Consider the following 25,132-nt stretch of genomic DNA (forward strand, 5'->3'; position numbering starts at 1 on the left):
TAGTTGTAGTAGACATTCAAGAGCTAGCTGTAGAGAAGATAGAGCTAGAATGACTCTCTACCTTGGCTCAGAGAATACAGCTATGTCAAAGAGGCACAATATTAATAGCCAAAATGTGACTTAAACTGAATACCAAACTCTGCTTGTCCTCCAAAGTAAATAAAAAGGAACTGATTCTTAATCACAGCCACCTCTCTCCCACCTTGGCTTTCCTTCTCCTCAAAGTCCTCATCTTTAAGCTTTTAGCACTTCCTATGATTCACCCCTATGCCAACTGTTTGGATTTTATTATCTTTCCTTCATTCTCTGTAGGCCTAGCTCTTTCCAAGCAGGCTGTTATCTCTCTCCCAAGTCTCTTTCCTCTGGCCCCTCTGGCTTGTCAATCTTTGCTCATTTTAGGGTGGAAATTTAATCTAGTGGTAGGTCTTTTATGTTCTCAAGTCCAAAGGGCATGAATGAGACCCTGAGATAGTGACAATGGAGAGAAAGGGACAGATCGAAGAGACCTTTAATGGCAGAACAAAAAATAGGATTTGGCAGCAGATAAGGTGAAGAGAAGCAGTCAAAAGCAGCATAAGGTTTCAGGTGAATGTTGAGTAGTTGCAGATGGACAGAGAACTCTGGGAGAGGAACTTTTGAGGGAAGATGACGATCATAGGCTCTGTGGTTGGCATATTAAACCTGAGGTTGGTTTAGAAGAATATTAAAAATGATAGAATTTCAAGGATTGTAAGCATTTGTCTAGTAAATGCTCAGATAGAAGTTTAATAGGTAAATTTTCACAAAGAGTCTGGGCATTTGGGTGGGCATGATTTTTATTTTATTTATTTATTTATTTTTTGAGAGAGAGAGAGCATGAGCAAACAGGGGAGGGGCAGAGGCAGAGGGAGAGAGAGAGTCTCAAGCAGGCTCCATGCCCAGCATGGAGCCCGTCATGGAGCCTGTCATGGGGCTCGATTTCATGACCATGTGATCACAACCTGAGCCAAAATCAGGGGTCTGATGCTTAACCAACTGGGCCACGTAGGCACCCGTAGGTGGGCAAGATTTTAACATGTGTTGTTATGAGTAAAGATACTATGAAATAGCTGTCTGTGATATTTCAGCTTTATCCTACAGGCAATGAGAAGTCACTGTAAGTCTTTGCACTAAGAAGTAACTTGAAGACAATTTTTTTTTTCATATGAGATAAAAAAGACCATTTGGAAGGAGGATAGATTGGAGTAAGGGAGAAATGCAAGGAGATTTTTGCAGTAATAAAAGGGTGAGGTAATGGTTTATGAATAAAAGGGGTTATGAAACTATGTTGGCAACTGTGGAGTGGAAAGGAAGAAACAAATAGAGATGTTTAAAGGAGGGAGTGTGTCAGTTAAGAGTGTGATTCAGGGCTCCAGAAGATCTGGTTCAAGTTTTGCTTCTCAGATGCTTCTTCTTCACTGCGTGACCTTGGGCAAATATATGTTATTCGGTGCCTCTATAAGCCTCAGTTTCCTTACCTATACAATGAATATGAATAGTGCACCATCACATTAAATGGTTATAAGGATTAAAGAAAAAAAGTCACATAAAGTTCTTAGCACAATGTTATAAAACTAGTTAAGAATGTATTTTATTTTTTGCCCATTAACGCATTGTATTTGCACATATGTATTATATCTCTAGAAAAAGAATCCCAACGTTTTTCCTCCTGTGTGTTTTTGTCTTACTTTTCCATGGTCTGTGATGCCAGCTGAGGGTGTCAGTACAATGAAACCAAACTGGCAGGACAGGAGCAGATTATTCTGCCATTTTTCTAGATCTTCGACTTGTTCATCCAATCTAGGACTGATCACTCCACATTTGTTTAACCTGGCTGTGAGGCTCACAACAATATTCCCAGCTTTGTGATCATCAATCACCATACTTCATCATCATAGTTAGAAACCAGACGATGGCCTAATAAGAAAGTGACATTACCTCTCTTTTCAGCATTGTTAATGCTCTTGAGAACATCTGCTAGGACATTCATGTGCACCACTATTGTGGCATGGAAAGATGGCAGAGAGAGCAAAGAATGCATGTTATTACTAAAAGTACAGTCCTTAGCAACAGCAGTGATTGTGAAGAGTGGAAGAATCAACGGGACCAGATGCCTAATTGAGTATGAGTAAAAGGAAAGGGGTCACTGATGACAGGTTTTGAACTTGGGTTACTGCAAGTGAGACCACAGAAGCCAGGAAGTCGAGAGGGGGAGCTGAAAATGACCAGGAGGCTGGTTTTTGCCATGTGGAATGGAGGAGGTGGCCCTGCCCTCTGGCACCAAGGAGGAGACAGCCCCACCTCCTGAGCCTGCCCTCTGGGCCTCTGAACTGCCTTTGGGGCATTCTTCCCTGTCTTGAACATGAACACATGTTCATTGTGGAATAGGTCTGTCACCCCATTTCCTGCCAGTAGAATCCCAGAAGTCTGACAGCCTTCTTTCATTTTGTCCTGACTTTGTCCCCTTCAGACCAGGCTGGCACTATTTCTACTGAGATGGGTGTTTAGATCCACAAGTCACATGCCTAATCTCTGTGGCAAATGGTTATCCAGTGGCACTCTTGGAGTTGTCTCCAGAGCATGCTGTCATGTTTTTACAACATGGATCGGCTGAGTATTTTCCAAATCTTCGAGTTCTGGTTCCTTTTTGCTTCTTCAATTTATCTCTCTCCTCTTGCATCTTCCTATAAGCAGCAAGGAGAAACCAAGCTGTGCCTTCAACACTTTGCTTAGAAATCTCTTCAACTAAATATCCAAGTTCATCACTTTTAAGTTGTACTTTCCATTCCAGGGATCACAATCCAGCCAAGTGCTCTGCCACTTTCTAGCAAGGACCGATTTTCCTTTAGTTTCTAATACCATGCTCCACGTTTCCACAGTGAGCATTCATCTTTCTTTCTTTCTTCTTCTTTTTTTTAATGTTTATTTATGTTTGAAAGAGAGAGAGAGAGCGAGAACGCACAAGCCAGGGAAGGGCAGAGACAGAGAGAGAGAGAGAGAGACAGAGAATCCAAAGCAGTCTCCAGGCTCTGGGTTGTCAGCTCAGAGCCCGATGCAGGGCTCGAACTCACGAACTGTGAGATCATGTCCTGAGCTGAAGTTGGACTCTTAACCGATTGAACCACCCAGGTGCCCCAAGCATTCATGTTTCTAGCAACATTCTTTTCAAGGCCATTAAGGCATTTTTGTCTTCTGCACCTAAAAACTTTTTCAGCTTCTACTTATTATCCTGTTCCAAAGTACTTCCATGCTTCTAGCTGTTTGTTACAGCAGCACCCCACTGCCCAATACTACAATCTATCTTCATTTGTTGGGACTGCCATAACAAAGTCCCACAAACAGCATGGCTTAAACAACACAAATTTATTGTGTCACAGTTCTGAGGTTGAGAAATGCAGGGTTGGCTCCTTCAGGGCTGTAAGGAAAGGGGTTGCTCCAAGCCTTTCTCTGTGGCCATAGGTCATCATGTTCTCTCTGTGAAGAACCATATTCTCTCTCTTCCCGTGGTATCTTCTCTATGTGACACCTCTCCTTGCATCCAAATTTCTCCTTTTTATATGGGCACCCATCAAAATGGATTAGGACCCACTCTAATGACATCATCTTAACTTCATTCATTCTGTTAAAACCCTATCTCCAAATAAGGTCTTATTCTGAGGTACTGGGGATTAGGACTCCATCATCTTCTTTTGAGGGACACAATTCAACCCATAACAGTTAAATTGTGAGGGTTGATCAAGGGGTTTATAACCAAATTATGCACTTGCGGATTTTCTAAATTAGTCTTGTGCTTTCAGAGGATTACGGTTTTTGACATTTCTTATCTGTTTTGATGAGAGTCTCCAACTCTAGGAGAAAGCAGGCAAAGAGATAACATTATGCCTTTTGTTGATGATAGTAGCTTCACAGGGAGGGTGAGGAGAGGAGAGCAACAAAATGGTAAAACTGATTCATTTTCCAGCTTTGCCATATATGGGTCTTCTGGCTCCTAACAAAATGAACTTCCCGTGATGAACTGATTTTCCATTTTAGTGTTTTCTCTGCCAGAGTAGAAGCCCCTTCTGCATGAAGCTCTTAAGGACATATAGAATTTATATCTCTTAATAGAATTTAATCACAAGGCTGTCTGGGGATTTGCTTCAGATTCTTTCATGTGCAAAAGTCATCATTTTTAATGGCTATTTTAGAGTTTATGTTGGAGACAACTTTATAGAAACGGCAAAATATGCTCTGTACGGTAGAACAGCAACTGAGTGCTATATGATTTTAAAGAAGATTCTAATCTATTAGAAAACTCCTGAAATCCAGTGTGTTTGTGCTCTCGTAATGATAGCAGAAATATTAACTTATGAGGCATTTTACCCTCGCACCATTATATTATAAACCATGAACCCAAATACTCAAGGTTTCTGTATGATACCAATTTAATTGTTTGTCGTTCCCTTATTTTTGACCCTCCTTCGGGTCCCCTTTCATTTTATTTTTTACTGTTCTATTTACTTCCTGTTCTATGCAAAAATGAGGCACTTGACCAGAAATATTCAAATCTATGCGCATGCACGCGGGAAAGAGTCTGCTTATTATCTATGAAATCTGGATCAGACGCTTCCTGATTGTCTGCAACATTTTGTCAGACTCTCCGTGAGTCCTGTCATCTGGCACAGATTCTTTCCTTCATGGAAGGCCTTCCCAAGCCTGTGTCTGGTTTGTCAGCTCCCATCTTCTGACTGACAGAGCCGACTTACTCTGCATTGATCGTCACCCCCTTTGCCATGCCAAGGAAACAGATGGAATGAAAGGAATAGGAATCAATAAGATTAAAAAAGTTTAATTTCCTTGGTCTCCCCACAGTATGCCACCTTCATTCCAAAGCAAGAGTTTCAAAGGAATGTAATACATCTCCTTTAAAGAAAACTAGGGGTGTAGAAGCCTCTTGATTGCTTTGGAGTTTGCTCTGCCACAGCTTGACTGTTTTCTTCTTTTTCTCTTTTCTTTCTTTATAATTACAATATTTCTTCTGTATATAATTTTCCTTCATATTCACTTTTGTTTTGACTGCATGCTAGTTATTAAAGATGAGAAATATGAAAGAGCCAAAAATCTATGTATGACTATATCCACTTAGGTTGTGAAGCACAGACTCTGAAGTCAAACAATCCATGTTCAAATCACAGCTCCGTTATCTACAGGCTCTGTGATCTTTGGCAATTGGTTGAGCCTCTTTGAGCCTCAGTTTCCTTGTCTTTGAGAACAGCAGTCTTACTGTGTTGTCGTAGGTTTTGAGAGGAAGCACATGGAGCACCTCGAACAGATCGAACAGATCGTGATACTCTGTTGGCATCCGCTGAGGGTAGCCATTTATTGCTATGTTTCAGTGGACAGCTAAAACATAAAGGCAGATGTAGAAAACAAGGAATATGTAATATGGAAAAACTTCAAAAAGATGGTCTTGAGATTTGGTATCTTTTCGATTGGAACAGATAATATACTTTTTTGGCACAGATGAAGAGACTGATAGTAAAGTTTGAGGCACATGCTAGAAAATCTTCATAACTTTTAATGGCCACTGGGGTTTCATGCATGGAAATAGTTGTCTAACGCGTTACTCAATGTATAACCACATGTAAGCCCAATGCTTCTGGGGGGACGTAAGCAAGAAAATATCTAACCACACGCAAAATGCCAGTTGACTGATACCCTTGTTATAAAACTCTGCAGAATCATGTTATAACTACCTTTGTTAGGATATTTGGTTCACTAATAGTAGCTGAAATGATAGAGAAGACAAGGATAAGCTTTGTCAGAGATGAATGAAGCCAGACACTAAAGTGATAAGGACAGATTTTATTTTATTTATTTTTATTTTTATTTTTTTAATATATGAAATTTATTGTCAAATTGGTTTCCATACAACACCCAGTGCTCATCCCAAAAGGTGCCCTCCTCAATACCCATCACCCACCCTCCCCTCCCTCCCTCCCACCCCCCCATCAACCCTCAGTTTGTTCTCAGTTTTTAAGAGTCTCTTATGCTTTGGCTCTCTCCCACTCTAACCTCTTTTTTTTTCCCTTCCCCTCCCCCATGGGTTTCTGTTAAGTTTTTCAGGATCCACATAAGAGTGAAAACATATGGTATCTGTCTTTCTCTGTATGGCTTATTTCACTTAGCATCACACTGTCCAGTTCCATCCACGTTGCTACAAAAGGCCATATTTCATTCTTTCTCATTGCCCTGTAGTACTTCATTGTGTATATAAACCACAATTTCTTTATCCATTCATCAGTTGATGGACATTTAGGCTCTTTCCATCATTTGGCTATTGTTGAGAGTGCCGCTATAAACATTGGGGTACAAGTGCCCCTATGCATCAGTACTCTTGTATCTCTTGGGTAAATTCCTAGCAGTGCTATTGCTGGGTCATAGCGTAGGTCTATTTTTAATTTTCTGAGGAACCTCCACGCTGTTTTCCAGAGTGGCTGCACCAATTTGCATTCCCACCAACAGTGCAAGAGGGTTCCTGTTTCTCCACATCCTCTCCAGGATCTAGTCTCCTGATTTGTTCATTTTGGCCACTCTGACTGGCGTGAGGTGATATCTGAGTGTGGTTTTGATTTGTATTTCCCTGATAAGGAGCGACATTGAGCATCTTTTCATGTGCCTGTTGGCCATCCAGATGTCTTCTTTAGAGAAGTGTCTATTCATGTTTTCTGCCCATTTCTTCACTGGGTTATTTGTTTTTTGGGTGTGGAGTTTGGTGAGCTCTTTATAGATTTTGGATACTAGCCCTTTGTCCGATATGTCATTTGCAAATATCTTTTCCCATTCCGTTGGTTGCCTTTTAGTTTTGTTGGTTGTTTCCTTTGCTGTGCAGAAGTTTTTTATCTTCATAAGGTCCCAGTAATTCATTTTTGCTTTTAGTTCCCTTGCCTTTGGGGATGTGTCAAGTAAGAGATTGCTACAGCTGAGGCCAGAGAGGTCTTTTCCTGCTTTCTCCTCTAGGGTTTTGATGGTTTCCTGTCTCACATTCAAGTCCTTTATCCATTTTGAGTTTATTTTTGTGAATGGTGTAAGAAAGTGGTCTAGTTTCAACCTTCTGCATGTTGCTGTCCAGTTCTCCCAGCACCATTTGTTAGAGACTGTCTTTTTTCCATTGGATGTTCTTTCCTGCTTTGTCAAAGATGAGTTGGCCATACGTTTGTGGGTCTAGTTCTGGGGTTTCTATTCTATTCCATTGGTCTATGTGTCTGTTTTTGTGCCAATACCATTCTGTCTTGATGATTATAACTTTGTAGTAGAGGCTAAAGTCTGGGATTGTGATGCCTCCTGCTTTGGTCTTCTTCAAAATTGCTTTGGCTTTTCGGGGCCTTTTGTGGTTCCATATGAATTTTAGGATTGCTTGTTCTAGTTTCGAGAAGAATGCTGGTGCGATTATGATTGGGATTGCATTGAATGTGTAGATAGCTTTGGGTAGTATTGACATTTTGACAATATTTATTCTTCTGATCCATGAGCAGGGAATGTCTTTCCATTTCTTTATATTTTCTTCAATTACCTTCATAAGCTTTCTATAGTTTTCAGCATACAGATCTTTTACATCTTTGGTTAGATTTATTCCTAGGTATTTTATGCTTCTTGGTGCAATTGTGAATGGGATCAGTTTCTTTATTTGTCTTTCTGTTGCTTCATTGTTAGTGTATAAGAATGCAACTGACTTCTGTACATTGATTTTGTATCTTGCAACTTTGCTGAATTCATGTCTCAGTTCTAGCAGACTACTGGTGGAGTCTATAGGATTTTCCATGTATAGGATCATGTCATCTGCAAAAAGTGAAAGCTTGACTTCATCTTTGCCAATTTTGATGCCTTTGATTTCCTTTTGTTGTCTGATTGCTGATGCTAGAACTTCCAACACTATGTTAAACAACATCGGTGAGGGTGGGCATCCCTGTCGCGTTCCTGATCTCAGGGAAAAAGCTCTCATTTTTTCCCCTTTGAGGATGATGTTAGCTGTGGGCTTTTCATAAATGGCTTTTATGATCTTTAAGTATGTTCCTTCTATCCCGACTTTCTCAAGGGTTTTTATTAAGAAAGGTGCTGAATTTTGTCAAAGGCCTTTTCTGCATCGATTGACAGGATCATAAGGTTCTTATCTTTTCTTTTATTAATGTGACGTATCACGTTGATTGATTTGCGAATGTTGAACCAGCCCTGCATCCCAGGAATGAATCCCACTTGATCATGGTGAATAATTCTTTTTATATGCTGTTGAATTCGATTTGCTAGTATCTTATTGAGAATTTTTGCATCCATATTCATCAGGGATATTGGCCTGTAGTTCTCTTTTTTTACTGGGTCTCTGTCTGGTTTAGGAATCAAAGTAATACTGGCTTCATAGAATAAGTCTGGAAGTTTTCCTTCCCTTTCTATTTCTTGGAATAGCTTGAGAAGGATAGGTATTATCTCTGCTTTAAACGTCTGGTAGAACTCCCCTGGGAAGCCATCTGGTCCCGGACTCTTATTTGTTGGGAGATTTTTGATAACCGATTCAATTTCTTCGCTGGTTATGGGTCTGTTCAAGCTTTCTATTTCCTCCTGAGTGAGTTTTGGAAGAGTGTGGGTGTTTAGGAATTTGTCCATTTCTTCCAGGTTGTCCAATTTGTTGCATATAATTTTTCATAGTATTCCCTGATAATTGTTTGTATCTCTGAGGGATTGGTTGTAATAATTCCATTTTCATTCATGATTTTATCTATTTGGGTCATCTCCCTTTTCTTTTTGAGAAGCCTGGCTAGAGGTTTGTCAACTTTGTTTATTTTTTCAAAAAACCAACTCTTGGTTTCGTTGATCTGCTCTACAGTTTTTTTAGATTCTATATTGTTTATTTCTGCTCTGATCTTTATTATTTCTCTTCTTCTGCTGGGTTTAGGCTGCCTTTGCTGTTCTGCTTCTATTTCCTTTAGGTGTGCTGTTAGATTTTGTATTTGGGATTTTTCTTGTTTCTTGAGATAGGCCTGGATTGCAATGTATTTTCCTCTCAGGACTGCCTTCACTGCATCCCAAAGCGTTTGGATTGTTGTATTTTCATTTTCGTTTGTTTCCATATATTTTTTAATTTCTCCTCTAATTGCCTGGTTGACCCATTCATTCTTTAGTAGGGTGTTCTTTAACCTTCATGCTTTTGGAGGTTTTCCTGATAAGGACAGATTTTAAATAGAAATATATTATTGCAAGAGGGGAGAGGGCCCAGTGTGAACTGAACTCAACTTCATTTGTACAGGGTTGACCTGGCATTTTAAAGAGAATGAGGGAGTAGGAAGGGGATGAGTGGGGGCTCAGTAGAGTAGGGGAAGTAAAAAATTACAAAGAATTGGTTAGTGTAAATGCTGATTTGGCCAGTTGTGTCTGTTAGCTGGCAATTATCAAAGTTGGGATTCTATCCTCCTACAGAGGTGAGATACACAGGCCCTATATGTCCCAATGATTACATTTTATTTTTTATTTTATTTTTTAAAAATTATAATGTGTATTTTATTATTATTATTGTTATAATCTAATAGTTTATTTATTTTTTATAATTTATATCCAAGTTAGTTAGCATATGGTGCAACAATGCTTTCAGGAGTAGATTCCTTAAGCCCTTTACCCATTTAGCCCATCCCCCCTCCCACAACCCCTTAAGCAACCCTCTGTTTGTTCTCCATATTTAAGAGTCTCTTATGTTTTTGTCCCCCTCCCTGTTTTTATATTATTTTTGCTTCCCTTCCCTTATGTTCATCTGTTTTGTATCTTAAAGTCCTCATATGAGTGAAGTCATATAATTTTTGTCTTTCTTATTTAGCGTGATAATTAGCATGATACCCTCTAGTTCCATCCATGTAGTTGCAAATGGCAAGATTTCATTCTTTTTGATTGCCAAGTAATACTCCCTTGTATATATATATACCACATCATCTTTATCCATTCATCCATTGATGGACATTTGGGCTCTTGCCATACTTTGGCTATTGTTGATAGTGCTGCTATAAATATTGGGGTACATGTGCCCCTTCAAAATAGCACACCTGTATCCCTTGGATAAATACCTAGTAGTGCAATTGCTGGGCTGTAGGGTAGTTCTATTTTTAATTTTTTGAGGAACCTCCATACTGTTTTCCAGAGTGACTGCACCAGCTTGCATTCCCACTAGCAGTGCAGGAGGGTTCCCCTTTCTCCACATCCTCACCAACATCTGTTGTTGCCTGAGTTGTTAATGTTAGTCATTCTGACTGGTGTGAGGTGGTATCTCATTGTAGTTTTGATTTGTATTTCCCTGATGATCAGTGATGTTGAGCATTTTTTCATGTGTCAGTTGGCCATCTGGATGTCTTGTTTGGAGAAGTGTCTATTCATGTCTTTTGCCCATTTCTTCACTGGGTTATTTGTTTTTTGAGTATTGAGTTTGATAAGTTCTCTATAGATTTTGGACACTAACCCTTTATCTGATATGTCGTTTGCAAATATCTTCTCCCATTCCAAGGGTTGCCTTTTAGTTTTTCTGATTGTTTCCTTTGCTGTGCTGATGATTACATTTTAAAGGAATGGATTTGAGAAGGTGTTTGAGAAAGACACTCCTAAGTTTCAGGAGATACCACCCATACATCTCAAAGAGACAGAGGGAGGATTTACAATTGGAAGCCCCTGTTAGTATATGCTCTCAGAAAAATGGTCCAGGGTTTATCATCAAGTGTTGGCTCGAATAGTAAATGGCATGAGACTTGCCCTTATAGAACTTGTAGTCTAATGTCATCTCATACCTGTTAGAATGGCTACTATAAAAGAGACAAGAAATAACAAGTGTGGAGAAGAGGAAACCCTAGGCACTGTTGGTGGGAATATAAATTGATGCAGCCCCTATGGAAAACAGCATGGAGTTTCCTCAAAAAATTAAAAGTAGAACTATCATATGACTCAGCAATTCCATTTCAGGGTATACATCTAAAGGAAACACAAACACTAACCCAAAAGTGTACATGTACCCTCATGTTCATTGCGGCTTTATTTACAATATCCAAGATATGGAAGTAATCTAAGTGCCCGCTGACGGATGAAGGAATAAAGAAGATGTGAGATATAGATATCTGTGATAGAAAGAAGATGTGAGATAGAAATATATATATATTTTATTTCATATAACATATATAAATAATAATATTATATGAATAATATATTTCAGCCATAAAAAAAGTGAATCTTACCATTTGTGACAACATGGACAGACCTTAAGGGTATTGTGCTAAGTGAAATAAATCAGACAGAGAAAGACAAACAGCTATGATCTCACTTTCTCACTTATATGTGGAATCCCCCCAAAAAAAGAGCTCAGCTCCTGGGCTCATGGATATAGAGAATAGATTGGTGGTCGCCTGAGGTGGGAGGTGGGGGCAGATAGAATGAGTAAAGATGGTCAAAAGGTACAAACTTGGAGGTAGAAAATAAATAATCCCTGGGGTGTGATGTACAGCATGGGGATTATAGTTAATAATAGCAAATAATTGGAGCTTAAATACCTCATATAATAGATTATCAAGTAATCAAATTATATATTGTGTGTGTGTTTTATAATATATACTTATATAATTTATTATATGAGATATGCTTGAAAAAGAAATTTACCAACATTTTATTGTTGGTTTCTGTGTGTGTGTGTGTGGTGTTAAAGTGCTTTTAATTATCTTCTTTAAATTCTTCCATGTTTTTTTTATAAAAAAACATTTTTTATTAAAAAACATGTTTTTACCATCAGATATAATCATTGTAAAATTTTGTGAAATTCCTTTAAATATTGTTTCTTAAATGAAACTCACCTGCTCCAAATACTTTTTAAACTGTAAAGTGTAATAAAAATAAAAGATTACTATTATTGTCACTGGAATGATTAATGTTCAATGGACTGCATGTAAAATCATAAGCATTTAGGTCTGTGCTCGACTTATACTCAGGTTTTGTTGTGGCACATACATTTTTTGAAGGAAGGGTGCAATTTGAATACTATTATCATTGAACAACTACTTTGTATTCCTCAAAAACACATCACATGGAATTCAATATACAGTTAGATGTAGTAAAATACCAACTACATACACTGAAACTATCTGGGTGAATGCAAACAGGCAGAAATTCCGCCTCTGACAAATTCTCAGGGTTTTCTTTCTTCTTTGTCTTCCTCTTCTTCTTTTTTTTTTAAAGTTGCTTTTATAGTCGGATACTCCAAGGTTTTCAGGAGGCTTAAGAGATGTATCTGAATATTACCTGCCCTTTGTGATGTCCTCAGAATCACAAATTCTTCCTGTTGAGAAATCTAATTAAAGGAAGCAATCCTCTGTGTGGATAAACAGGGTCACTTGTCTCAATCCTTTGTAAAAGTGCCCTCTCAAAGTTTCCTTTTCTCTCAAGAGCCTCTCTGCCTCACTCCAACAGTCTGCTCTTTGCGGCTTCATTCTTTGGATGCCCTTTGGTCCTCATGTTGCATCTTGTGGCTTTACCATGAATAGCTATTCTTTGAACCTTCTCCTTAGCTGCTGATGGCTCAGCTGTGCACAATTTAGGGTTGTCTAGGATATTAAAGGGTGGACAGCATCTTTAGAATGGTTCATGGACCTTGTTGTAAGCGACAATAAGCATGTGAGGAGGGAATTGGGAGTTGGGTACCACAGGAATCTTCGCTGGGTGGCAGGTGTTAAGAGGCCTGTAGAGATAGATGAGGATTTTTATTATTATCTTACTAGGCTTTATGTTGGGTGGTTGAGCTTCCATAGAAATGCTTATAATGCTCTTATTGCTTGAATCAAGGTTAAATAGACAAATGCATAGTAATGTCCCTGGCCCCTTAGTTAAAGCTCTCTTAGGTCCTTTCTAACAACGTGCCACATAGAACAATATGATTTTCCTGGGTTTATAATGGTCAATAGCCATTGAATTCATGTAAGAATTTCTATTGGGATGTCATCTGCCAAATATTTACAATATATGCTGAAAAGGACTTACACAAATACGTGAGTCTGGTCTTCAAAAATATATGTATATTTGGTAAAAATCAAGACAATACAGTCTCCTCCCCTAAACTAGAATAATAGAAAAACACCAATAAAAAGCCCTAAAGACTTGACTTATATATAAGAAAGAAGAAAAGTTTTAAAAAACCATCAGACTTCACAATACATGGATACTAATTTATCAGTATAGGATATGAAAGAAGGAGCTCAAACTAACCATTACAAGGTGGCCAAATTAAATATTTTACTATTAAATGAAGAAACAGTTTAAAGAGGAAGACAGAATAATCAGTAGGCTTCATTGAGCTTAAAAGCACCTAGGAAAGTGTAAATTCATTTATTTAATGTATATTCATTTGCCACTACTGTGTGCCAGGCATGGGGTGAGGTATATGGGGACACAAAGTTGAATCACGCACATAACTGTCTAAAAGAGGCCCAGAGAAAAGACCGTGTGAAGACACAGGACACAATGGCCATCCACAAGCCATCAGACCTTTGGACCTTCTGGCCATTCAGTTGTGTAGGATCACTGAGGCTGCTTACTTACTTGATAATAGTTACACATACGTGTCATGGCAGGGTACAGTTTTGCTGTAGAGGTTGAATGAAAGGATAAATTAATGAATCAAGAGGCAGAGGATCAAAGTATTTCAACTTCACCATCTTTTCTAGCTGAAGTGGCCACAAGGGAGAATATCATGCTTAAGAATCCCCTGGCAGGCAATCTTAAGGCATAGACATAAAAAGAGAAAAAAATAAATAAAATAAGTAGAAGATAAAACAATAAGAACAACAAGAGAAGGAACAGGAGTCATATGACTGGAGATGGGAAGGGGAGTTTAAGCTTATGAGCACCACCTCAACCAGCACTGGGTCTTGTGGCCTGATTGTTTCAAGACTAAAGTTGTAGTTTCAATAAGGTTTCCCATTTTCTAGGTTTCTTAGATATTTCAAAGCATCTCACTATAAGTAAGCATAGTACATGAACCATAGAATGCATTGTTCCATGTTATTGCAGTATTTGGCTTTCAGTCACCTTTAAGTGTAGAGGACATTTAAAATTAAGTAATCCATGAAGTCATCTAGAAAATAAGAAAACATGTGATTATCATGCATTTATTAGTGAGCCACAGATTCCTTGCTGTTTGAAGCCGGTATGAGGACATGAAAAGAAGCCTTTCATAATAATTCAGCTGTAATAAAATGCCTCATTTAGAATGTGTTAGGCATATACTTCTCTTACTGCTTATTTAAAAAGAAAGAATATACCAGGGGATTATCTCTTCATTTGAGTTTATTAAAAAATTGTGTATCAATTATGCTCAATTGCAATTAAATTTCTCTGATTTATTATGCTATACCTTGAACGAGTAGTCAAAAAGGACATGGTATAAATGTATATATTACAAGGATAGTTTGAGTAATATGGCAGAATGCCTAAATCACAAGATCTGGAAGACCTTGGAATCAGACTCAATCATTTGTGCAGCTCTGAGACCTGGTGGTGTAACGCCTGGTATAATCTCCTCTTGTCCTGTATTGTGTGTTAGAAATTGTGAAAGAATTCTTCACTTTTGTAGCTTTCTTTATCTAAGCTCTGCAGAGTCTGTATACTGTGTGATTTTTCACTGTTTATTTTGTGCAGCTGTTTGCTATAGAAACATAAGGAGGGGTTTTGAAAACAATTGATTTTTAAAAGAGATTGGGGGCTAGGAATGCTTTGGAGATGTTCCTTAGTCTTCCCATTTGCATTTAAAGCAGCTCAGAACAGCTAGTTCATTGTTAGGTGTTGTGATTATGTACGGGGCACCTCTGTGTGAAACTATCAAGTTCCTCTTAGAAGACCTTCCAAGCAGAAAATAACCTTTCATTTCCCGGCCTTTACCTCCCAGAAGGGGGGGGGGGGGAGGGAGTGGGAATGGGAATGGGGAGGGTTGCAAATAAACCCAGCTTTATGCAAACACCCAAGAATATATGGTGTAATTGGTTCTTTGGATTGGCCAGATCTAACTACAGGAAGAGTAGTCTCTTGGCCAAATCCTCTAGGGTTCATCAGCAACTATTCTAGAAATGTAATGATCTAGCCATATTCTTTTGTTGTAATCTTCCTACAGTAAATGATCTAGTCATACCCTTCATTTTAATTTTCCTACAGTATTAATACCAAAAGCATGAAATATAAACAAACAATAACAAAATTGATGAATTGTTTAGAAATGCCATTGTTTTAACAGGTGCCCCCATCTCATTCTTTTTTTCCTGAATGTAACTGTGTCATTTCTACTACAATTATTTTTTGGAGATACTCTTTTATGATTGCGTTTCTGAGTCTTGCTGCTTGTATTTGATTGCAGTTTATATTCTACCATCTATTAACTTTCTCTGTTTGTTGAAACTGTAGGGAAAAGCCTGTGTCAGTGCAGTAAATTGTAGATTTTTTTTTTGTAAATTTGATAAATTTAGCAAAAGTTACCAGAACTTACTATACATATGGATAAAATGGTTCAATTTAGTAGTCACTTTAGGAGATGTGTTTTACTATTTTTGTGAGGAATAACTTATATTCATTAACATTCCTTAACATATGAATCATAGTTATTTTAACTTCCTTGTTCATTTATTGGCACTTTTCTTTTGACTGACTTTTCCCTTGTCTATACATCACATTACCCTGTGTAATGATTTCTGTTTTGGATATTCAGGGTGATGGGTAGTTGAGATTGGGGTTCTGCTATCTTTCTCCAAAGCGTGTTAAGTGATGGTGGACAAAACAGCTAAATTATTGGCAGGTTACCTTGGAGGCTTTGTTTCTCTTTTTTAAGGTAGGTCTATTTTCAGTACTTTCCTAGTCCTAGAGTGAATCCCTTAAATTCTGGGAAGTAACTTGTACTTTGAAGCACAGTCCTCTGGGGTCTGCACCAAAAGGCTGAGATGTTTACCGCGTCCCTCTAACTTAGAAGGATGTGATTTCAAACTCTGTCACTCCTGTCCTGGGTGGCACCTGAAAATTCTGCTCCTGCCTTTCAGTCTTCCAGAAATTGTTTCCCCTTGAATTACTTGACTTACCAACTATGCATGTGTAGCTTAGGGATCAGCCAAGAGTTCAGGAGAATTGATATGCAGATTTTTAGCTTCCCCGTCTGTTTTTCCTTCTTTATAACGTTTCCTTCTTCTTTTACAGCTGCTCTGAAAGTATCATTCACCTTTTTCTGACTCTTCTTATCTAAAGGACTGTAACTTTCCCCTTTATTTCCAGATGTAGTATAAGCCGAGTACCTTCAGGCGATAAGCCTAATAAGTATGTATTTCACTCAGTGTGGTTCCATTTTTTTCAAGGGTCAAACCCTCTCCAGTGTATGCCTTCTTTTGGCCACTCCCCATTACCTTAAAAAATTTTTAATATCTTGTCCAGAGGTCATAATTGCTATTCGCAGGAGTATAGGTCATTCCCATACAAGGTATCAGAACTGGAGTTCCAAAGAAACCATTTTGTTTGTGTCCTATAGTTTTATGTTACATACACACACACACACACACACACACAACTAAATGTGCTTTAATAATTTTCAAGCTATATATGTAAGCCCTTTACCATTACACCATAAAAAGGACTTCCTTAGATTTGGATTTCTTTCTAAGGTTATATAATAAATATGTCTACTTTGTTTTGTCTCGAGCCAAACTCATGATTCTTCTGCAAAACATAGCTTTCCTCTAATATTTCTTATTTTAATAAATGGCTCCCAGTTGTTAGACCCAAAGCCCAAGGATTCCTCCTGTATCCTCTCTTTTCTTTAATCCTATCATCCAAGAGGCAGGAACAGCAAGGACCTAGGGCATAGGCTCTGCCTGCCTTCAAGCCTTGCTCTTTGTCTTCCTAGCCACACCATCTTGTATTAAGTCACCTAAATGCTTAGACTGGTTGCTAGCACATGGTAACTGCTAAATCAATATTTTATTACCACCAATACAAAATTTAATCAAGCAACTGACCAATTCTGTCCCAATCTTTACACATTATCATTTCAACCCTTCCATTTCTCTACCATCTCCCAGTCTAAGCTCTACCCACTGCTGTAGTCACCACCTAATCTTTCTTTCCATTTCTATTCCTCCTCCCCAATTCAATCCCCACAATATAGCCAGACTGAGCTTTTCAAAACACAGTGATCATGTCATTCTGCTCTGTAATACCCTCCTGGCCTTCCATTTGCTTTTGGTATAAATTTACACTTAATTCCTTACCATGACTGTATTGTTTGTATTATATAGGCTCTAATTTTCTCTTAGCTCTCATACTGCAACAGTCCCCTCTCTATTTTCCACACTGCAACCACATTGGCCCTTTTTTTAAAAAAAAATACTATTGCTAGGACTCACCCATCTACTATTTCTCTTTGGACACTGGTACTATCTCATTCAAGTTTTAATTTCATTGTTACTTCTTCAGGGTAGCTTTCCTTTTCCAATCCTTCCTTCTAAACAACCTGGTTCAATTAATCCAAACGCTTGTTTTTGAGAAGATGAATAAAATTGATAAGTCTCTAACTAGACTGACCATTGAAAAAGAGAAAAGACCCAGATTACCGATAGCAGAAATGAGAGAGAGAACATCACTATGGACCTTGAAGACATTAAAAGGATAACAAAGGAAATTACGAGGAAGTTTATGACCATAAACTGGACAAATTAAATGCAATGGACAAATTTCTTGACAGACGCAAATTCCCAAAACTCACTCAAGAATAAATGAGTAAAGTGAATAGTCCTATAATCTATTTCAAAAGTTGAGTTCATAGTTAAAAACCTTTCAACAAAGAATACTCTTGGCCCAGATGGCTTCACTGGTGAATTCTGCCAAACATTTAAAGAAGAGGTAGTACCACTCCTACACAAACTTTTCCATAAATACAAGAGGTAGGAATACTTTCCAACTTATTTTTTGAGGCTTGCATAGTTTCTAACAAGAAATGTGTTTTAATTATTATCTTTATTCTTCTGCATGTAATGTCACTTTTTTTTCTGACTGCCTTCAAGATTTTCTCTTTATTTCTGTTTCTCAGCTGTTGGAATACACTGTGTTCAAGGTGTGTGGTGTTTTTTTGGTGAGTGCTACTGGTGGTGTATATCATGGGTAGGGTTCTCTGAACGTGTTGGATCTGTGGTTTGATGTTGTTCATTATTTTTGGAAAACTCTTGACCATTATCTATGAAAATGTTTCTCATGCTTCATTCTTTCTTGCTTATGTAGGGATTCCAATTACACGTATATTAGACCTCTTGATATTGTTCTGCAGGTCTTAGGTTCTTTGCTCTATGTTTTTCATTTTATTTTCCTTTAATGTTTCAGACTGGGTAATTTCGATTGACTCATCTTTAAATTCACTCTTTTTTCCCCTAGGCTTAGTGGTGTTGAATCTGAAGAGCTGAGCAGAGGCATTCTTTATTTCTTCCATGATTTTTATTTGTAGCATTTCCATTTGTGTTTTTCTTTTAGTTTCCATCTCTATATTGAAATTCTCCAACTGTGCATGCATGTTGTCCATTTTCTACATGAGGCTTTAACATAATGATAGTTGTTTTAAATGCCTTGTCTGACTATTCCAACAAGTAAGTCATACCTGAGTCTTCTGTTGTTTCTCATCTATGCCTTTGTCATCATTCTTTTCCAATTTCCTTACATAGCTTTTCTTCTGTTTTTACATTTTTTCCATATATTTTGTGTCCCTCATAGAAAAAAGAACAAACATGGGATGCCTGGCTGGCTCATTTGGAAAATCATGTGACTCTTGATCTTAGGATTGTGAGTTTGAGCCCTACATTGGGTGTAGAGGCTACTTAAAAAAAAAAAAAAAGGAGCTTATATTAATGAGTAAGCGAACTTAAGAAAATTTCTTCAGTAGATACTTATGGGTATATTTCTATCTTTAATTAAAAATACCTCTGGGGTATCTGGGTGGCTCAGTCAGTTGAACGTCTGACTCTTGATTTTGGCTAAGGTCACAATCTCATGGTTTATGGGTTTGAGCCTCGTGTTGGGCTCTGTGCTAACAGCATGAAACCTGCTTGGGATTTTCTCTTTCTCCTTTTCTCTCTGCCCCTCCCCTGCTTGTGCCCCCCCCTTTCTCTCTCTCTCAAAATAAATAAATAAACAAAAAGTTTATTTAAAAAATCTCTAATTTTTGAGTGTCTACTAGCTCTTCAGATAATTTCATGAACTTCAATGTCTCCAAATACCAACCATCTACTTCTGGCCCTGCCATGTTTCCTGGATTCTGGGCCTGTATTTCCAGAAGTCTGCTAGATCTTACCACTTGGAATTTCAACTGACTTCAGGTCTAATGTGTCCAAAGTGACACTCATCATTTTTTCCTTGAGTTTCTGCTTGTACCATCATCTGGTCGCCATATTAGAAACTTCATTATGTTATCATCTCTTTACTCACACCCCTTATCTTATCAGTGTATCTTTTAAATTTCCCTTGAAACTGCTCATATCATCATTGCCTCAGTCCCCAAATTAATCATCATCCCTTGTTTATAATAGTATTTCTGCCCCCTGCTGAGGCTACTGTATTAGAGGAAAGGCCACCAGAATTTCTGTAGTGCTAGATCTACCGGTCCTCAGTCTTCATCCTACTTAAGCATTTGTTTTTAGGCTCTGGCATTATTCTTTCTAATTAATAAGCACTTTTAACAGTTGAATAATATTATACAAAAATGATTTACCATGAGTTCAATTCTGATTTTAACAATTATAGAGATTACCAAAAATAATGTAATTATTGCTTTTTGTAACTTTTGGGTTATTTTCTTAGAATAAATCCCTAAGAAGTAGCATTATTAGGTTAAAAAGTATTAAGGCTTTTTGACACAAATTGCAATGTGTTCCTCAAAAGAGTTATTGTTATTTGTATTGCTGTCAGCAGTGATTGAGTCTCCTAGGTCCCTGCTCCCTCATCAGAATTGTGGCATTATCATTAACAGAAAAGTGAAAACCTTTAGTTTTTGTTAGCAATTACTCCTTAACTTATATCTCTGGTTCCAATCTGTCCAGTATATTCTTCATACTGCCCCTAGTGCTATTTTTCTAAATAAACCTGTGTTTGATTATGTTCAAAATTCTATTCCAAAACCCATATTTCTTCCTCTTGCCTACAGAAGTCATCATGGCATTTAAGGCCTGGCATCTGAGGTGGGTATCTTCCTCGTCTGAGCTCACACTCAATAATCCTGTTCAAAAACCTTGGATAGCTTTTGGCTTCTGCAGAAGAAAGAATAAATTCATTTTCATGGAATTTAACACCTTTTATCACATACTGAACATCAGTTTGTGTATTTAATAAATGACTGTGTTTGGGGCGCCTGGGTGGCTCAGTCGGTTGAGCGTCTGGCTTCGGCTCAGGTCATGATCTCACAGTTTGTGGGTTCGAGCCCCTCATTGGGCTCTCTGCTGATGGCTCAGAGCCTGCTTCAAATTCTGTGTCTCCCTCTCTCTCTGCTCCTCCCCCACTCATGCTCTGTCTCTCTCTTCCAAAAATAAATAAAAACATTAAAAATTAAAAAAAAAAATAAATGACTGTGTTCAACTGAACATGGAATTACCATGTTTTTTATTGTTAATGCTATTGACTTATCATTTGCTTCTTTAATATCTCATATTATTATTCAGCTTTTCACATGTGGCTGTTTTTGCATCCATTGAACACAGTTTAGTTTCCCCTTCTGCCACAGGATCTTACTATGTGCTGTCCCCTAGGCCTACAATGTTCTTCACTCCCCGCCCCCAACTACCCTTCTGTCCTGAATCCTCAGCTCTCTGAACATAGTGGATGTTTAATATATATTTATTGAATGAATAAATAAATAAATAATTTCCCAGCCAAAGTGGAGCGGTTTAAAAATTTTGTGTTTAGAACCAAAAATATCTTTATGAAGGAAATCTTACTTGGAACCCAGATGCATCAACAAGAAAAGACAGAGTGCTCTAGTGGCAGCTTAGAGGGAGGTCACTGGCAGGCTGGGGTGAGCACACAGAAAGATTAGAGCAGAGTGTGCTTGTTGAATCCTCAGTTAAAAACACCAAGGTCCTTCCCTTGGATCCCAAGGCAGCTTAGAAAAGTCAGCAAGCTTTATGGAATTCAACTGGAACACCTCTGCTCCAGGCAATTATTCTGGAGGTGGGGGAGGAGAGGTGGGGATTGTATGATCCATATCTTGTGACCCAGTAGCGAGTAAATTCAGGAAGCTTTCTCTGCATTAATCAAAGTGAGGGCAGTTACCATTTTCAGGCATATTTCTATCCTGGCTTTTTAATCATAAAATGTTTATTTAAGAGTCAACATTGAAGACCCTTTCCTCCTTGCCAATTCTTGTTTTATCTTTCCTTGGTCAGAAGCACTTAAGGGACAAATTCATAAAATGATTATTGAGGGTAATATCCTATTTTGCATTCAAAACAAAGCAAATACCTTGTGAAATGGTGCTGTTTGGGGGCAGTGATATACATATTGTAGCATTTCATTAAATCCTTTTCATTTATGCTCTTCACTCTGTGAAGGTTACTGACAGTTGATTTAAAATATGTATTACTTTAGCGGGTAAGAGTACATAAAATCACTAAATCAAATTTGCCGTGAACATCAACTCAGAAAAATTAAACATGTGGACAGTCACCAAGGACAAAAGGCCAGCACACTCCCATTTATTTTCTCTTCTTGAGTTTGTGCTAAGTGACTAATTCTTCTTGCTTTAAGCATGACTGTGAAGTTTCTATTGGAATCATCTCTCATTTTTAGTGGCTGCTTCTTTGTGCATCAGAGGCATCAGAGTGAATGTTATAGGAAAAAAGTGTTAAAAAACCTTCTCTTCTTAAAAGGTACAGGGAAATCAAAAGTGTATTTTACAACAAAAATAATCAATGGGCTTCTTGTGTCTTTTTGTGTATCTTGCTTGAGCCAGCACATTTTACTTCTGACAAGAGTCCTTGGCACTACTTTGTTCTGTCAAAAAGGTGATGCCAATATTCACAAATTGACAAATTGTGAAATATCCTTTTCATCCCTCCTTTCTTCCTTTGCCACTGCCTCTCTGTTTACCTTTATAATGTCTGACATTTCATTGCACAGAATGCCAGGTGTAGGTGAATGAATGTGCTTGTAGAAATCAGCAAAAAAGGAAAAGCTATTTCGCCTCCATGCTTCTTAGCTACACTTTGTGGTAGCTCAAGTATAAAAGGGGTTCAAACCACATCAGGGCATGAAGACTTGTCCTTCACAAACAAACCAATTAAGATGAGAATGGTAATTTAATGTGGGTGGCTATGGATCACCATCACCCTGTTAAAAATGGACTAACACACTTACTTTTCAACAAAGTGCAAGCTTTATTTTGAGAACTTCCCATGCTCTAGACACCTTGCTGGGTATTGGCATTATAGAACAGTGTCTGCCTAGAGAGTCACTCATGATCAGCTGTTGGGAGAGAGGGTCAGGGAGATGAACCATTACATTGCAATGTGGTGTGTTTTATAAAAGCTTATGCACAGGATACTACTGGTTAGGACAATGCTAGGATTTACAGGGCCCCAGGTATATTTGTTCAGGGACTCAGTCTAAGCAGTTTGATTAAAAAACATATTACAAAATCACATGCACATGCATATGAGCCCACGTGAGGTATATTGACTTACTGATGAAGATCTAGAATAGCAGGAATTCAAGAGGCACTTAGGTATTTGTTCTGTATCCAATCAGTGCACTGGAGGATTCCTTGTAGTGTCCAGGTACCCACTTCTTCATATTCTTTATTGTCAAATGTTCTGACTAATTTGATATTCCCACCTTGAGGAAAAGGTAGATAGCTATGTTGTTATTACTCACAATGCCATGGCTGTTAGAGAGTGTTGGCATTACAGCAATATAGATCTTTTGGTCTCTTCAGTTCCCTAACACCAATTATTTAATGCTGTTTACAACAGTAATCATGATACTCTGTCAACTACCAGGCCATTCATGAATACTGACTTCCCAAAAGCTGTTGTTGTGATTTGCTGATGATGACAACAAATTCAAGTCTTACCTGGAATTCACAGGAAAATGTTAATGATATTTTGTTTTCTTATTATGTTAAATTTATCCTTCAGGATTTCATAGTATAAACAAAGAACAAAACATCTTCTAAGCACCTCTTCTCTTTAGGCCACAATCACTGACTGCATTTCTAGAATATGATCTCTTTCAATGTTGATTGTATCCATGACTCGTATATATCTCCACCATTGAAGTATGAGGAGTGAGGGGGCCCATGGTCGAGTGAAAAGCGTTATCATATTAGTGAAAGGAATGTCTATTCCTCATGTTCCTTATTTAGCACCCTTAAGTTGACCCCAAACACCATGATGTCAGCACATTGACCAGAGGCTAAAGACAGCATTGATGAAAAGTCCTCAGAGGACATAGGTTCAAGCACTCTTGGAGGAGTGACACATGGTAGAAAGTTTTGAGGGTGGAGTGATCTCCTTAGGTGACAAGGGTTGGGGAGCATCTAGAATAAAGGATGTGTGCTACCACCTCCACTACTCTCAGGTGCTATAGACCAGAGGGAGCACCATGGTTAGAAAATAACTGAGTGAAAGAGAAAAAAAAAAAAAAAAAAAAGCCCGCACAGAAGGCTAAAGCACAAGCCTTTAGAATTCCAGAACCCTGAACTTATCCTGGGTCCCATGTGAGCCAGAGTCATCCCAGATCAGCATATTAGCACCTGCTAAATTGCATGCTATCCTGGGAAAGAAACATTGCATAGGTCAACAGGAGCATTTTGCTCACTAGGCCACCTTTCTGCAACCAGAGCCCAGCCACGAGGCCCTCAGAGTTCCTCAACGCATGCAGCCAACCCACCTCTGGGATAATGGGAAGGAGAGTGCCCTGAAGGGAAAAGATGAAAGATCGGGCCCATGTAGATTCAGGTCCAGTCTCAGTGCATCACACCTAGATGTTATTGCTCACTCCAGGTGCTGGAAGGTCATTTAGAAAATTTCAAGGAAAGCTCTACAAAGTTCAAGGCCCATGGAGGCACAGGTCTTAGGATATGAACCTGCTTGTCTAAGTCTAAAAAGGGTACTGGTTAGTATAAGAGCAAAGTTGTAGGCATGCAAAGAACCTGGGGGGAAAAGAAGACTAGACAGACTTCCTGAAGGCCTCCTATTTTAGTTGTGTCCTGAAGGATAATGTGACATTAGGTAACTAGAAAAGAGAAGAAAATCATTGCAAGCACAGAGGACCACGAGCTTGAGGCACAGAGATTACATGAAACCACATGTTATGTTGAGAATCTATAAATCAATTATTGTAGCTGGAGTGAAGAAGTCAGGCAGGGTCTTATTATTCCAAGTATTGTATGTACTAGCTCAACAGTAGCCTCAGTATCACCTAGGAACTGATTAGAATTCAGAATTTGGAGTCTCATCCTGGATCTACTGACAATCCACCTTTTAATAATATCTTTCTCCTTCATTCATACAAAATTGCATGTTTGAGAAGCTTTTAGGTTTCTGAGAATGGGCTGAAGTCAGATGCTAGATTTGGATTACTCTATAGAGAAGGAGGACCCATTGTATTTCAAGCAAAGGAATAAAATGATCATATTCAGATTTTAGAACAATGGGGTAGCTGCAACGTAAAAGAACTGTAGACCAGTAGGCTATTGGAGTGAGCCGAAGGAGAAGGCTACTGCCATGGTCTAGGCAGACAAGAGCAGAGACTGAATTATGGCAGTGGGATGGAGAAGTGAGGAATAGAATTGCAAAATATGTCGGTTTGAGGGTGAGGCAAATGGAAGAGTCTAGGATAATGTGCAGTAATTTGATCTGAGTGACTGGGTAGACAGCAGTGAGGAAGGGGATGTAAGAGGAAGAGATTTTGTAGAAGAAGATAAGGAGTTTGAGATGAGGAGTTTGTGGATGGCTATTCAAAAAGAAATGTCCAGAAGACATTATGTATATGGAGCCAGAACTCAGAGGAGAGTGTAGGCTGAAGACTCAGATTCGGGAGTCATTAGCACACAGATGGTAATTAATACCAA

At 38.4% G+C, this 25,132-nt stretch overlaps 1 pseudogene; it reads right to left on the minus strand.

Moving 5' to 3' along the window:
* Positions 1-1,658: 1,658 nt before the first annotated feature.
* Positions 1,659-2,011, minus strand: LOC128777019 (40S ribosomal protein S15a-like; annotated as a pseudogene).
* Positions 2,012-25,132: the final 23,121 nt, after the last annotated feature.

The sequence above is a fragment of the Panthera pardus genome, unplaced genomic scaffold (genome assembly GCF_024362965.1).
Source record: "Panthera pardus isolate Hobbes unplaced genomic scaffold, ASM2436296v1 HiC_scaffold_10, whole genome shotgun sequence".
Classification (NCBI taxonomy): Eukaryota; Metazoa; Chordata; class Mammalia; order Carnivora; family Felidae; genus Panthera; species Panthera pardus.